Below are 18137 nucleotides of genomic sequence, written 5' to 3'. Positions count from 1 at the left end.
AGAAGCAAGAATATACAATGGGGAAAAGACAGTCTTTTCAATATGTAGTACTGTTAAAACTGGACAGCTACATGTAAAAAATCAAATTATAACATTCCCTGACACGACACACAAAAATAAACTCAAAATTGATTAAAAACCTAAATGTAAGACTGGGGATACTATAAAATTCCTAGGGGAAAACATAGGCAGTACACTCTTTGACATAAATCACAGCAATATCTTTTCGGATCCATCTCCTAGACTAATGTAAATAAAAACAAAAATAAACAGATGGGACCTAATAAAGCTTTTGCACTGCAAAGTAAATCATAAACAAAATGAAAAGATAACCCAGAGAATGTGAGAAAATATTTGCAAATGATGCGACCAACAAGGGATTAATCTCCAAAATATATAAACAGCTCATACAGCTCATTATAAAAAAAAGAGTCATGATATTAAATTAGAAGTCAATTAAAAATATCAGGAAATGCCCAAATATTTGGAAACTAAAAAAATACTTTCCTGAGAACAACATGGATCAAATAAGAGAGCAAAAGGTAAAATTAAAAACTATTTGACCTGATAAAACAAACTATAAGACACATCAAAATTTGTTAACTGCAACTAAAACTGTGGTTACAGGAAATTTATTGGTTTGACTTAAATGCTTATGTTGCAAAAAAAGAGCCTACAATAACTATCTGGAGCTCCACCTTAAGAAGAAAAAACTCAAACCGAATATTAACTATAAAAATTTAGGGAAAAAAAGGAAATAATACTGCTATGTTAAATTAATCGACATATAAGTGAGAAACATCAGACAAAAAATAGAAAACAAAAGCTGGTCCTCAAAAAAAACTGAAAAACCTCTAACTAGATTAAACAAGGAGAGGGAACAAATAAGTGAATTCAACCATTTATGTGGAAAGAACAAATTACTTGAAAGAGAGAAATTACATTACTGACACAGAACAGCCCTATAACTAGTATGGAACTTAAAATTGTAAATGAACAGTTCCTCACAGAGAAAACTACAGCCCAAAAAGTTTTACTAGTTGAAATCTGGCAAACAAGAAAGAAATAATTCCAATGTCACAGAAATATTTTAGAAAACAAAGAAGGGGACACTTCCAAACTCATTCTAAATGGCCAGCATTACCTTAATACCAAACCAGACAGAGATATTACAAAAACAGGACACCTCAGAGTAGTAACTTTCATGAACATAGATGCAAAAAAAAAAAAAAAATAAAATTAACAAATGAAATCCAGCAACATTGAAAAAGTTAATTTATAATGATCAAGTAGGGTTTATCCAAAGAATGCATAGTTGGTTTAACATCTGAAAATTAATCAATTTGCTTAACGAAACTTGAGTAATAGGAGCACAGAGTTTAGGCAAGAGGGCTCAGTAGCTCTGGCTTAGTTGCTCTGAGGCATATGGAACCTTCCCAGACCAGGTATCAAACCCATGTCTCCTGCATAAGCAGGCAGATGATTAAATGAGCTTCCCTGGTAAAGAATTTGCCTTTTGTACAATGCAGGAGATCCAAGTTTGATCCCTGGTTCGGGAAGATCCCGTGGAGAAGGAAATGGCAACCCACTCCAGTATTCTTGCCTGGAGAATTCCATGAACAGAGGAGCCTAGTGGGCTACACTCCATGGGGTTGCAAAGAATCAGACACAACCAAGCAACTAACACACACACAGGGCCTCAAAGAAAAAAATAATACAGTCATCTTAAGCTACTTAGCAACAGCAACAAATAGATAAGAAAATCCATCTAGCAAAATTCTACACACAATCATGACAAAACCACCAACACATTGGAAATAGAAGAAACTTCCTCAACGTCAAGGAAACCCATTTAAAAAATTGTAAGTAACATTATAGTAGAGAAAGATTGAGCACTTTCTCCCTAAAATAGGAAACAAGGTGAGGATATTCTCTCTCACTTGTCCTGTTTAATACTTTCCCTACCCTACTCACTGCAAAGATGTAAGAAAACAAAGTAAAATAATACAAAAAGGATGCAGAATGGAAAGGAAGAAATAAAATTATCTCTACCTGTGGCTGTGAACCTAGACAACTCTACAGAATTTTAAAAAAAAAATTAGTAGAACTAAAAAGTTATTTTAACAATTGCAAAATAGAAGGGCTGCATACAAAAATCATGTGTATATCTAATTGTTTCAGCAAACAATTAGAAAATATTATTTAAATGTTTTTATTTATAATAGCATTAAGCTATTAATCAATGATATATTTAACAAAATATATGAACTATTTTTGTACAGTGACAACAGCAAAATACACTGCTGAGAGAAATTAATGAAAATGTAAAGAAAAATTTTAAAATGGAAAATATACTATGATTATGGATTAAAGATTCAATATTTTAAGATGGAAATCTTCCCCAAATTGATCTATACTTTTGACGGAATCCCAGAAAGGATTCCATCAGGCCTATTTTGTGAAAATTTACAAATGTATTCTAAAAATTATAAAAATACAGAGAAACACAAACACAGTTTTGAAAAAGAATAAAAGTGAAAGACATACCATCTCATTTCAAGATTAACTGGTAAAGCTATCAAAAATCAATACAGTGATACTGACATAATGAACAATAAACAGACTAGTTAGCCTAGAAAAAGAACCATAACTAAATTAATTTTTAACCCCAGTGTCTAAGTAATTTGACAGAAAGGAACAGTCCTTTCAACAAATACTGCTGAAACAACCTAATATCAAAAGGTATAAAAGTGAATCTTATCTATTATGTCATACAAATTTTAACCTAAAATGTATTTTAAACTTAAAAGTAAAACTTAGAGTTATAAAACTTCTAACAGAAAATATAGAGGAAAATCTTCATGACCTTTTCAGTCAGGTTTTCTCAGGTAGGACACAAAGTATTATTAAAGAAAAACTTGATAAACCAGACTTTATTAATATTAGAACTTTTGGCATTAAAAGTTTTCCATAATATAAAAAAAAATTAGTACAGCACAATTCTAAAAAAAAAAATAACCCTATTTTTTAAATGGGCAAAAAATGATGATATTTTGTAAAGTAGCTATGAAGTGAAAGTGTTAGTAGCTCAATTATGTCCAACTCTTTGTGACCCCATGGACTGTAGCCCTCCAGGTTCCTCTGTCCATGGAATTCTCCAGGCAAGAATACTGGAATGGGTTTCCATTCCCTTCTCCATGGGAACAGCTAATAAGAACATGAAAATAACTCAACAGAACTTATACTTCAGGTCAGAAAGGAGTTTCAGAAAAAAGATTTTTCTTCATGCATAAAAACTATAAAGCTAGGTATATAAGTAAAACAGCAGTTCTCAAGACACTGGGAATCAAGCAATAAGAGATCAGCTAAGCTAACAAGAGGACTTACCAGATGACACCTGTGGTAAAGAACTTGCCTGCCAATGCAGGAGACATAAGAGACACAGGTTTGATCCCTGGGTCAGGAAGATCCCCTGCAGAAGGGCATGGCAACCCGTTCCAATATTCTTGCCTGGAGAATCCCATGGACAGAGGAGCCTAGTGGGGTTGCATAGAGTTGGACACAACTGAAGCAACTTACCACACAGTCTAACAAGATTAGCCCTATGATGGCTCCAACATAGCTCTTGGTGAAAATGCCCAAGTTGTAAGTCTGCAAAGGTCAAGAGAGCCAGATATTGTAGGGAAGAGTACCAGAGAGAAGAGAATTGTGAAGACAGAGAAATCTAGAGATCTGAAGGAGGACCCCAAAGTGCTCAGGATTTATACGAAATCTCTAACCACTAGAGAGAAAACATTGAGAAACATTAGAAAGAACAATCCCTGGGATACACACAGAGCCAGAATTAATGTTTGCTCTCATCTGACACAGTGTAAAGCTTCATATTTCATGGGCATTTGGTAGAATATTCAGAAGTGTTTTCCCTCAGTAGTGGGGCAAATGAGCAACTGAGTAAATTGTATTAGTCAGAGTCGGACATGACCGAGCAACTAACAGCAACAAATTGTATTATGATCATGTTTAACAAAGCCTAAGATCAAGAACTGAAAGAATCAAGCTGTTTCCAAGTACCATAACCTGAATGCACAAATATTTGGAAATATTTATAGGATTACAAAACATCCAGGATCCAACAAGTTAAAATTCATAACTCTGGCCTCAAAATAGAAATGAAAAGTCATGCAAAGAAATGATCATAATGAGAAAAGTCAATAAACTGAATCCAAAACAAATATGACACAGATGATAGCTTATACAAGCTATTAAAGTTAATATAACTATATTCAGTATGGTCAAGAAGCTAGAGAAAAAAAATGACATGTTAAGTAGAGATATGAAAGATATATTCTTTAAAAGGAACAAACTGCATTTCTAAAGATGAAAACAATGTCTGAAATGAAAATACAATTGTTAGGATTAACAGAGTAGACACTGGCAAAGAAGAAATTAATAAGGTTGAAGACATAGCCAAGAAAAAAAAGCTATCCAAAAGTACTAGTACTAGAGCTAAACGTTACTTGCACTAAACATGAAATATATCATACCACTTGAAAATAGATTTGGATAAACACAAATGCAACTACTAAAATAATTCAAAAAGAGTTATAAATAACAATAAAACAAAGGCAATAAAATTGGACCATTAAATAATTTTTATTAATGCAAAAGCAGAGGAGAAGAACAAAGGGAAAAAATAACAGAGAAAAAAAATCAACATAGCAGAATCAACCCTATTGTAAATAACCCAGAACCTAAATATTGCAAAAGCAAAGATTAGCAGATTGGATAGAAAAAGATCTAACTACATACTTCCCATAAGAACTACCTTTTATATATCAAGATATACTAGATTAAAAAGATGAGAAAACATGTACCAGGATAACACCAGAGGCATGCTGAAGTGGTTGTATTAATATCAAAGCAAATTTCAGAGCAAACAATATCACCAGAGACATAAACGATCATTCTACAATGATGAGAAAGTCAATGCACTCAAAGGACAAACCAATCCTAAACATTTATTAACCTTATAACAGTTTCAAACACAAAAACTAATAGAACTGCTAGGAAAAATAGGTAAATGTAAAATTACAGGACATTTCGACTATCCTCTCTCAATAATTGATAGGACAAAATTAAGGATATAGAAGACAAGCAACACTATTAACAAGATTGATATACTTGGCATTAATAGAGTGCTCCACCCAACAACAGCAGAATATGCATCCTTTCAAGTGCCCATGAATCGTTTACCAAGACAGAACTATATTCTGGGTCATAAAAAATGTCTAATAAATTTAGAAGATTTCAAATTATATCAGATATACTTACTGTCTAACCACAAACAGAATAATTAGAAATTATAAAAGTATCTGAAAAACTCGCAAATAACAAACTTCATGGGTCAAAGAGGAAACTAAAAGAGAAATTAGAAATTATTTTGAATTGAGTGAGAATGAAAAATACAGTATCAAAATCTGTGGGATGTTTCTAAGGCAATACTTGGAGGGAAATACATAGTACTAAACGTCAATTAAAACAGAAGATCTCAAATCAATGATCTCAAGTTCCTCAGAAGAGGAAGCACAAGTTAAAACCAAAGTAATTTAAAATTTAAAATAAATAAAATAATAAAAATCAGAGGAGATATCAGTTGAAAATAGAAAAACAATAGAAAAAATCATTACTTTTCAAGTGCTTCTTTAGGAAAACCAATAAAATTAATAAACTTCTAACAAGACTAATGGGAAACAAAAAAGATACCACAGATTGCTAATATCAGGAATGACAGAGCCAATTTTGCTATAGATTCTGTACATATTAAAAGGATAATAGGAGGAAAACAAAACAAAAAAGGATAACAGGGAATATGATAATAACTTTATTCTAGTGGATTTGACATCTTAAATGGATAAATTCCTTGAAAGGCACAACCTACTAAAATTCCCTCAAGGAAAAACAGATAATCCTAGTATTATAATATCAGCCAAGAATTAAATTTTTAGTTAAAATCCTTGACACTAAAATATTCCCCATTCAGATAGCTTCACTGAGGAATTTTAACAAATATTTAAAGGGAAATAATACCAGTTCTATACAAACTCTTCCAGAAAAGAGAATATATATTTCTCAGCATACTGTATAAGGCTAGCATTTCTTTAATACCAAAACCAAAATGAATGTACTTCAAGTAAAGAATAATACAGACAAATATTCTTCATAAAGATTGTGTTGCCCAGGACATGTGGCAGATATACTCTTTGGTTAATATCTATCACAGACATGGCACCAGAATCAGTCAGTATTTTGTCAGACGTGTGTATAGTTGACTAACCTGTATTGAGAAAGTATCCATAATCATTCATTGAAAAAAATCTTTAAGAAATTAATTAATCCAAGTAGATTTCCAAGGTTTTCAGTTTTCATACAAGCATTAAAACATCAACCTCATTCTTGCTGTAACTTGCTTTAAACAGTAAATCTGAACAACATCAGTTCAGTTCAGTTCAGTCGCTCAATCGTGTCCGACTCTCCACGATCCCATGAATCACAGCATGCCAGGCCTCCCTGTCCATCACCAACTCCCTGAGTTCACTCAAACTCATGTCCACAGAGTCGATCCAGCCATCTCATTCTCTGTTGTCCCCTTCTCCTCCCACCCCCAACCTTTCCCAGCATCAGAGTCTTTTCCAGTGAGTCAACTCGTCGCATGAGGTGGCCAAAGTATTGCAGTTTCAGCTTTAGCATCAGTCCTTCCAATGAACACCCAGGATTGATCTCCTTTAGAATGGACTGGTTGGATCTCCTTGCAGTCCAAGGGACTCTTCAAGAGTCTTCTCCAGCACCACAGTTCAAAAGCATCAATTCTTCAGCGATCAGCTTTCTTCACAGTCCAACTCTCACATCCATACATGACCACGGGAAAAACCATAGTCTTGACTAGACGGACCTTTGTTGGCAAAGTAATGTCTCTGCTTTTCAATATGCTATCTAGGTTGGTTATAACCTTCCTTCCAAGGAGTAAGCATCTTTTAATTTCATGGCTGCAATCAGCATCTGCAGTGATTTTGGAGCCCAAAAATGGCACTGTTTCCACTGCTTTTCCATCTATTTCCCATGAAGTGATGGGACCAGATGCCATGATCTTTGTTTTCTGAATGTTAGAAAACTATAAAAGAGATGTTATTCCAATGAAAAACTTTTACAGTTAACATCTAATCATTCCTCATCAAGGTACAACTTCCTCAAATTAGAACTTCTCTGTTCTTTTGAGTTTCATAGTTCCAACAGATGATAGTTTTAGACTGTAGACACAAACAGTTAAGGGCTTTTTTCTAGTTCCTTTCTTCTATCATATATTTACAAACTTAATTTAAAATTAATTCAACTACAAAAATCAAGGAAAGGTAACAGATTTTCATGTCTGATGCTTGCACTTGCTCTGGGTGTGTGTGTGTGTGTGTGTGACAGAGAGAGAGACCATTGGCTCCTGTATGTCAACAGAGAAATAATGCTTAGAGGAAAATTTGATGTGGAAACTGGGTCAGAGGCACAAAATGACATGTTTATAATAAGGCACAAACTGTGAACTATAGTAGAACTTACCTCATCTGCAAGATTTTGTCTTTTTCAGTCTCAGTGTAGTCTACACAGTAAGTCCCCTACGTGTGAACCTTCAAGTTGTAAAATTTCAAAGATGCAAACATGCATTTGTATGTTCAGTCACATAAGTAGTTCATGTGTCTGACGTACATGGCCACGTACATGCATCCTCTACAAGTGGTTGTGCTTTGGTGTACTTTACTGTATTATTGTTGTGCAACATGAGGAGCTTACTAATGAAGACCTGATGGAATTGGAGGCCCAGAGAAAGGATGAAGAGAGACAAGAGGAAGAAGAAACTGAAGAACCAAAGAGCTTCACGATGCAGGAAGTGGAAAAGGGATTTTATTTATTTGAGGAGGCACTGTTAGTTTCTGAGACATGCATGCGTGCGTGCTGTCACTTCAATAGTGTCCAACTCTTTATGACCCTATAGACTATAGCCCACCAGGCTCTTCTGTCCATGGGGATTCTCCAGGCAAGAATACTGGAGTGGGTTGCCATGCCCTCCTCCAGGGCATCATCCCAACCCAGGGATCAAACCTGAGTCTCATGTCTACCTGCAATGGCAGGCAGGCTCTTCACCACTGGTGCCAAGAGGACCCCAATGCAGAACAGTACATGATGGTTGCAGCAGTCATTCAGAATGTAATCCAGTCATCTATGAAGAGAAAGAGTTACTACCCAGATATCACTGAATCACTTTTTCAAGAAGGTAGATGGAATTGAATCCAGCAAGAAACTAAAACCTATGTCATCAACGGTGGGCTTAAGTGAGACTGCAGCTTGCCCTCTATTTCCTACTGTTAATGGTTCAGTGGCAAAGAATCTGCCTGCAGTGCAGGAGAACCGGATTCAATCCCTGGTTTGGGAAGATCCCCTGGAGAAGGAAATGGCAACCCACTCCAGTATTCTTGCCTGGAGAATCCCATGGACAGAGGAGCCTGGCAGGCTACAGTCACGGGGTTGCAAAGAGTTAGATACGACTGACTGGCTAACACACAATGATCCTTCAGTTCTACTATCTCCCACCCACTCCCTCTTCCAGTCAGTAACTCTTACTGCCTTTTCACTCAATGCCAGCCCCTGTATGCCAGGGATTGTACTGCATTACTCTACTGTTCAAGGTACTGCACTGGAAGATTTAAAATGTTTTGTTTATTTTTGTGCTTGTTCGTTTTTTATGTATTATTTGTATGAAAAGTATGATAAACCTATTACAGTACACCACTATATAGCCAGTTGTGTTAGTTGGGTACCTAAGCTATGTTAGACTTACAGGCAAATTGGACATATGAATCTACTTCTGGAATGAAACTGGTTCATATGTAAGGGACTTCCTGTATTCAATATTAAATGTCAAACAAGCCCCCTATGACATTGTGGAAAACTCATCCTACCTTAATAATGGCAGCATCAGTGGCTCAGATAAGTCCAAATGAGCCGAGGGAATGCATGACAGTTGCAGCTGTGAAAGACAGAGAAAAAGAGAATACAAAGATCATTCCTCGAAGTGCAAAGAGCCAATGATGGCTCCCAAACACAACCAGCCCTTTTGGCAGCACTTCTCTATGTCAGATGTGCAAAAAAGTTGCCTGCAGTCTGTTTAAAAGACAACTGAAAGAAAAAATAAGTGAGCCTCTGAGTGAAAGGGGAAAAAAGACATTTAATTAAGTCATGGACGTGTTAGTTACCAGTCATGTCTGACTCTGTGAGCCCATAGACTGTAGCCCACCAGGCTCCTCTATCCATGAGATTCTCCAGGCAAGAATACTGGATTGGGTAGCCGTTCCCTTTTCCAGGGGATCTTCCCAACCTAGGAATCGAACTGGGGTCTCCTGCATTGCAGGCAGATTCTTTACTGTCTGAGCCACAAGACTCAAAGCTCAGTTAAGTCATAGAGCCAAGGAAGAAGAGGTTTCCAATTCCACCTCTAACAGTGATTTCTCTGAAATTTCCTAGTTACAATTGAGACCATCTTATTGTGTTGTGTGTATTAGTCTCTCAGTTGTGTCCAACTCTTTGCAACCCCATGGACTGTAGCCCACCAGACTCCTCAGTCCATGGAGTCCTCCAGGCAAGAATACTGGAATGGGTTGCCATTTCCTTCTCCAGACCATGTTACTAAAAGAGTGTTAAATAACTCCAATATTTTTGTAATCTCTGAAAAGAAATCAAGTCAACATAATTGATACAAGTATTCATATCCACCTGTGCCTATTCTTTGCTTTTTTAAGACATGGTGAGTTTAGGTAGAAACTCCCTGAAATTACCCATGCCACTTTCAGGCACATTTGGTCTCCTAGAAAGGAATCTATATTTTACCTCCATGAGGTATGTCTGTGGGGGTGGAAGAGAGGGCAAGAGGGTGACTTGAAATAATCATTACTAAAATGTTTTATTTGCACATGATAATTTCTCCTTTCATAAATATCAGCAAATATGCTTCTCTCCCCTCTCCCTCTCCCTCTCTCTCAGGATATCAGGCAGATAAGAGTTATCAGTAAAGGTCATCCTCAATTTCTGTACAGAAATGATCTGTCTCCGGTATGTAATAAACATTTATCCATGCCTTTATTAGCTATATTGAAGCTGACAGTTCTGTTAAACCATTTTCTTTCATTTTGCTAGGTCATGACGGTTAATGCTGCTAAAAAATCTCATCACTGCTTTTGATCACTGTATTGTCTTCCCTGTATTATCAGAATTTTGTGAAGGTAAGCACTGGCTGGAATGACCTATTAAAGTTACAGCCCGTTGAGTCTCTGGTTTTTTTTTTTTTTTTCTTCTTCTTCTTTTCATCACAATAAAAAAAGCAAAGGAGTACAAAGAATAAATTTCCCTCAGGAGGTTGTATTTAGTTGGGTAGTTAGCATATTCAGTCAACTCTCAATTATCCATAGCAAAAGGGAACTAAAGTATCAAATATAAATGAAAATCACATATAATCCAAAATCTTCCTTTTAGCTGAATCTTCCCCCAGGGTATTCCTCGGATCTAAAAGGATAACATCACATTTTACTCAGATCTCTTTCTCATCTCCAGGTGTCAGTTCTCAGGAAGTAAACAGATGAAGAAAAAGCAAAAGCTGGAAGAACACACCCATTGAAAAAAACATCTCCAGACAGTTGAGATGCGCAATGGAAAAAACATGATGGAGGGGGCAGTTTGCATCTGTGCCTTTCCATCTTCTATCCCACATAACCTCTTCTCTTATTCAAAGCGATTTTAAATAGCCATAAATACCTGCCTTTGTTAATGGATCAAAGACCTTATAGAACTCCCCAAAGGTCTGTTGTCAGTTTCAAGGAATATAGTTCAGACAAAAATGTAGCTCAAACAAGTTAAAAATTCAAATATGTTTCCTTTCAGTTAAATAAATATTTACTGAATTCTTATTGAATGCTAAGCAGTATGGAAAACTCTAGAAATACAAAAATATGAATGACTCATTTGAGCTCTTATGTAGCTAGAAAGGAAGAAGTCACAAAAATAGATATATGAAATTGAAAGAGTGATATCAGAGCACAGAGAAGAAGCATCTTCCCCAGCTCAGGAGATCATGGAGGAAGATGAATTCCATACTGGATCCTGAAGGGCCAGCACAGTTATCCAGGTGAAGAAGAAAGAGATAGGGGAAGGGCACTGTGGGCAAAGGGAATATTGTGAGCAAAGGCACAGATGTCTGACACAGTTCTGTATATTCATGGAATAGCTGGGATCGCCAAGTTGTCACAGCACAGCAATCATAATCATAGGGGATGAGAAAGCAAAGGAAAAGGCAACTGATAAAACTGGAAAGTGGAGGAAAAGTCCAAATCTTTGGCGGCTATGTAAGAAACTTTAATAGTCCTTCCAAGATAAACCAACAGCCAACATGACCCTAAGTTCCATTATCTATTTGTTCTTTCTTTTAGTCAACAACTAACACCGTTTAGTGTTTACTACGTGCCAGGCACTGTCCTAGGTGCTGGTGATACAGTGGGGAACAAAACCAAGAACTGAACTCATGCTGTGCTCATTCTGATGGGGAAAGAAAGACAAAAGATGACCAAAAACAACAAATTATGTCAGGCAGTGGTAACACGTCAAAGCCTATTTAATCTCTCGTCTCTAAAAAGAAAGGACAGGAATTTGAGCTGAGGAGCGTGGTGAGCTGTTCATAAAGAATGGTCGAGGCAAGGACTCCCTGAGAAGGGGTAGCTGATCAAATACATAAAGGAAATGTATTTGAGGGAACTACTTTTAAAGTAGAGCTGATCACACAAGCAAAGATCCTGCAAGGAGAGCACGTTTGGCAAGCTGAAAGGAAAGTGAAGGGGACAGTTTGGAGAAGAGGAGGTCGGGGGATGGGTACAATGCAGAAAGGTTCAGACTGTGACCACATGTGAAGCTGTTCAAACTTTTATTTTTAAAAAATATTTATTTATTTGGCTGCACTAGGTTTTAGTTGCAGCATGTGAACTCTTAGTTACAGCGTGTGGGATCTAATTCCCTGACCAGGGATCGAACCCCAGGCCCACACCATTGGAAGCGTGAAATCTTAGCCACCTGACCACCAGGGAAGTCCCTGTTCAAACTTTTTGAATCATGATCTAAAATACTACACTTTAAATGGTCACAAATCTATGTGTTTTAAAGACAGATTGAAAGCGAGATTTTTTTTTTAAGTTTCAGGAAACAATATTATATGCAGTACGCTCTGTTCTTGTCAATTTGACTTCATCTTTTAAGAAATTCTGGTTACAATCCATTAAATTTATTTTACAACCTATTAATAGATCATAACCCACGGCAGGGAAAACACTGAAACAAGGTCATATAGACTTTATTTTTTTTTTAATTTTTATTTAATAAATGGTACAAAGCACAATGCCAAAAACATTAACAGTTAAAATTTCACCAAATGAAAAAAATACTATAGAATACACAGTTGCAAAAAGCTACATTAAGTTATTTTACAACTGCCTCAAGCTGCAAAAAGAAAAAAAACCTAATGCCATACCTAAGTTATCTCTCTCTCAAAATAATGCCATTTATATTATAAACCACGAGCTCCCCATCAAAAGACGGGAACTGCTTTTGTTAATTCATATATATATATATATGGCTGTATTACTTTGCTATACACCTGAAACAAACACAACACTGTAAACAAAATATAGTACAATATAAAATAAAAATAAGTTACAGATCTTTGGGGCTTTACACTGAGTTAGAGTTCCTATCAGAGGGATAACAGCACCACTGCTGCTAAGTCACTTCAGTCGTGTCCCCATAGACGGCAGCCCACCGGGTTCTCCCGTCCCTGGGATTCTCCAGGCATAAACACTGGAGTGGGTTGCCATTTCCTTCTCCAATGTGTGAAAGTGAAAAATGAAAGTGAAGTCGCTCAGTCATGTCTGACTCGTAGCGACCCCATGGACTGCAGCCTACCAGGCTCCTCTGTCCATGGGATTTTCTAGGCAAGAGTACTGGAGTGGCTTGCCATTTCCTCATGAAGGAGGCACACGAATGACTGGGTTTCAAGAGTTACAGGAATGAGAGCGGCTCATTTCCCAGAAACTACAGCTCACAGAAAACCAAAAAAGGCATGAGATACAGACCATTCACTTATGAATGTGTAAAACTCAAGAAAGTCCACATGGCTCCTACAACATGTCAAAAGTGCCTCAGAATTCACACAATACCAACTTTCTCATGGTTCTGGTTAAATTATATATACCAGTTTATAACAAATGGCAAAATCTGTAACTCTGTTCAAAGTTTTAAAAGATTACTTAAGAATCATTTCTTATATTTCTATGCCACCTTTATAGTTCTGGTTTCTCATTTCTTAATTAGTAAATTCAGCGTGCAGATTCTATCCCAGGCTAATTTATACACTTCCGGAAGGAACGGCCTCCTCTTACTATGGAGAACAGTGTGGAGATTCCTTAAAAAACTGGAAATAGAACTGCCATACGACCCAGCAATCCCACTCCTGGGCATACACACCGAGGAAACCAGAATTGAAAGAGATACATGTAGCCCAATGTTCATCGCAGCACTGTTTATAATAGCCAGGACATGGAAGCAACCTAGATGTCCATCCACAGACGAATGGATAAGAAGGCTGTGGTACATTTACACAATGGAGTACTACTCAGCGGTTAAAAAGAATACATTTGAATTAGTTCTAATGAGGTGGACGAAACTGGAGCCTATTATACAAAGTGAAGTAAGCCAGAAACAAAAACACCAATACAGTATATTAACACATATGTATGGAATATAGCAAGAGGATAACGATAACCCTGTATACGAGACAACAGCAGAAACTTGGATATGTGGAGCAGTCTTTTGGACTCTGTGGGAGAGGGCGAGGGTGGGATAATTCGGAAGAATGGATTGAAACATGTATATTATCATATGTGAAACGAATCTGATGTGGTTGGGGGCTCCCCACCTCAACACTCTGTGGATCATATAGACTTTAAAAATGTATTCTTTATAAGGTAACCAACTCCTAGCCCAGAAGGCGCTGGTGGCTCAAACAGTAGAGAATCTGCTTGCAATTCAGGAGACCCAGGTTTGATCCTTGGGTTCAGAAGATCCCCTGGAGAAGGGAATAGCAACCCACTCCAGTATTCTTGCCTGAAGAATTCAAGGGACAGAGGAGGCTGGAGGATTACAGTTCATGGGATGGCAAAGAGAAGTGACTTAGCAGAGCACAGCACAGCACAGCACAGTGTGTATTGTTTGTAAAAGAACTGAATTGGAGTTCAGAAAATCTAATCTTTATTCTGTAGAATAATGATAATTGCTAAAATTAACACAGTTCCAGGCTCTGTTCTAAGCATTTTGCATACACAACATTAATTCATTAAATCCTAACAACAGCCCTTTGGGAGAAGTACAATTACTACCCCTAAAACCGGAAACTGAGGCACTTCACTGCAAAACCCTGCATATATTAACTACTTAATCTTTACAACAGCCTTATTTTAAAAATAAGGTAACAGAGGCACAGGGAGGAATAAGTTACTTTCTGTCACAACCAATAATTGGTGGGGCTGGGAATGAGCCCAGAGCAGTCAGCATCAAAGTCCACAGTCCTGGAGACTATGCCATTCTGCCTCCTCTAGCTGCAATACCTGAGCCACTATGAAATACTAAGATGCCAAGTGAGGCTTTAAGGAAAACGTGATCTCAGGACAAAACAGCGGCCCCACTATACATGTTCAGCATCAATCATTAGATGACAATTTTAATATCCTTACCACCAAGGACTTAGCAAAGATAACTTATGGAAATTTTCTCTTATACTTTCCCCAATCAAACTCTCTGCTAGTATTTTTAAATTATCTTGAGCCTGAATTATTTCAGTTATTAATGTCCCTTTGAATCTGCTTTTCTACTTCCCTGAGACCCAAGTTTGGAACACTGTGCCTTTAAAAATTAAAAATGCAAATATCACACGGATAATCTATGTGTCTATTTCACATCTCATTTTTAAAACTGATAATGAAATCTTTTGGTGCCCATAGAGAAAGACACACATCTAGACACATGTATATCTCAGCATTTATACCTCATATTAAACAGGCAGAATTTCCCTTCCGCTCTCCTTCAGCTGTTGTTTGCTTGTCCAGCACTTTACACAAATATGCATATACACATACAAGGAAAGAGTAGGGTTTTACCTTTGATGGTCTGCTCCTTACCCTAAACTATTCTTTGTCATCATGATTACAGATCGTTGGTCAGGACCCATTTCCTAAAGAGTCTGTGTTCTCCATGGGGACTCAGCATAAACATACCAATAATAATAATTCATATTCAAATGCTCTATCAAATCGACTTGGAAATGAAAGTTGGTCGTGATAACTCTTCACCATCCTGAATACAAATGCAAACAACCCAAGTGCACAGATACCACAATGCCCTCTGACCTTCATGTGTGAAGTCACAGGACTCCAAAACAAGAGATGAGGCCTTTGTGGTCGTGGGAATCTTAAACAGACATTTCAGACCACAACCTGGCATTTCTTAATGAGCTCACATTGGTTAAAATTTACTCTGGAGTATGACTAACAGAAAACCACCCCTTTATCAATAGGTAAAGCCTTCAAACCAATCCTAAAGGAAATCAACCCTAAATATTCATTGGGAGGACTGATGCTGAAGCTGAAGCTCCAACATTTTGGCCACCTGATACGGACAGTCAACTCATTGAAAAAGACCCTGATGCTGGGAAGGATTGAAGGCAGGAGAAGGGGGCATCAGAGGATGAGATGGTTAGATAGCATCACTGACTCAATGGACACGAATTTGAGCAAACTCCGGAAGACTGTGGAGAACAGAGGAGCCTGGCATGCTACAGTCCGTGGGGTCTCTGAGAGTCGGACATAACTTAGTGACTGAACAACAACAACAAAGCCTTTAAGTTTCTAAAATAAATTCAGCAGTTGAAAAAAAAAAGTAACCAAAGTATCCACTTTCCCATGGTGATGTGGTATTTTAAGCCAGGCATTTTTCTGTGAGAGCTTCCCACTGTTTGGATCTTAATGAATAAAAACAAAGGACCAAATGCTTAACAGCTCTACTAATATTTCTTGTTCTTTTCAAAAGTAGGTCTTGGAGACAACCCATGATAATCAAAAACCACATGATGGTCAGGTCGTCCTAGTTTAACACTACACTGTTACATCCATAACCTTGGATAAGCCCCATTTCACAGTCTAAATCAGTTCCACAAAGAAGAAAGCATATTAATCTTTTTTTTTTTTCCTTTTCTCTCTCAGAAACACCCTGGAGCTCACCATAACAACTATCCTCCAAATGTTTGTTATAGTACAGTGTTAAAGTATAAAAATATAACAAACCCTTTCATGTGATACAGACTGAGACAAATCCTCCTTATTGTATATTCTGTCCCACACTATGGCAAGATACAGCTGAGTCTATTTTCAAATGATAATGTCTTAAAGACCTCAAGAAGGTTATCCCCAGCACTGATATCAAAACAAAAACAAGAGTAGAAATCACCTGAGTGGTAATCAGTCTCTTCTACTTAGAATCTTTAACATGACAGCTTCAAATCCTACCTGATATTGAGCAGAAATGTGGGGAAAAGTTAAATCCACTGCAAAAAAAAAAAAGTATCCAGTCACAAAGCACAAGACAAACAGAATTGGGTATCAGCATGTGGCAACTCCAATATATCTCGTCATTATCATTTAGTGGATGTGTCTTCCCTATTTTTCAGCGAGAGACACCTAGTCAATAAGAAGAAAAACTATTGATCTACGAACAAGTTTAGTGCAATCTTGAAATAAATTCTGTTCAAACCCAGAAGCCTCCCTCCGTGTAATAGTTAAAATTACTCACTCCCATGCAAAACATAAATCCTACCCTTAGGCTATGATCAGCATGATCTTTTATTTGAAGTCTTACAGGCTGTTCAAGGGACAACCCTGATGGTTTGGCCAAAGAGAAACAACACATCCAGTAGCTCAATGTGGGCCAAGCAAAATGGAGCCTCCCAGTGTGAGGATATTAAATTATGATGGCTGCCACAGGGGGCACAATTGTTAGCGGCCCCCTCCCACTTATGGCCTTGCTCCTCTCTTCCCTGCAGAGAGTGTTCATTGTCATACCTAATATTCAAATGCTTTGATAATGATAAGATTGTCAAGATAATAGCAGGAAACTTTCAGTAGAAACTCAATTTTCCAAAGCCAGCTGTGTTCTCTGGATGGTTCTTCCTTAAGAAGATGCCTTCAAAGAGCAAATCTTTTCCCATGCAAAAATCAGAACAAAGCTTCTATTATATGGAAATACATATTCACAGGGTCTAAGTTTAGGAGTACAAACGTACATCAGCAAGTCAATACTACAAATGATCAAGAGACAGAATGCTACAGCAGAGAGAGAGCCCAAGAAAACAGGCAGGATAAGAAATAGGGCAGCGGAATGGGATGAATCTTTCTTAATCTAACACTCTGTTTGGGGCAGGAGGGTGCTTTCCCCCTATCCGGAAAGTTTTAAGTGGGTGAACGAAGGCGACAAGCTCTTAAATCAAGTAAGGATCCCCCATGTGGACATTATTGATGGCACCTTGTTATAAGAAGCACTTTGGGTTTCTTTAGTTCCTTTCAATTGCACGACATTCCAATCAATAGACCCAGTGAGGTGGGGTGTAATGTGGTTTTTTTGGAAGAACACTGGTATTGTTAACATGTTCAATATCTGTATTTCTTAAGGTTGATTCAGGAGACCTTGCCCTTTTGTCCCAATCAAATAATGGTTTTAAGGAAGCGCTACCCTTTGGCTTTCTTTTCTCAGTCAATGCTATTTGGTCTACAGCCATTTTAAATAAAAAGTTTCAATGGATTGGAAAAAAAAAGCAGCAGCTGGAGACTAAAGCCCTGCAGGTGGCTGCTGATAAATACAGTATTGTAACTTGCTGGCTTGAGCCCTCTCAAAGTGTTTTGAATACAGGTCAAAAGGCTTGACAAATTCAGGAGTCAATTTTAAATTATAATCTACGT

The sequence above is a fragment of the Moschus berezovskii genome, chromosome 5, assembly GCF_049115385.1.
Source record: "Moschus berezovskii isolate FMDL1 chromosome 5, NW_MosBer_1.0, whole genome shotgun sequence".
Taxonomy (NCBI): Eukaryota; Metazoa; Chordata; class Mammalia; order Artiodactyla; family Moschidae; genus Moschus; species Moschus berezovskii.
The sequence above is the reverse complement of the archived record's forward strand: the minus strand, read 5'-3'. Positions refer to the sequence as shown.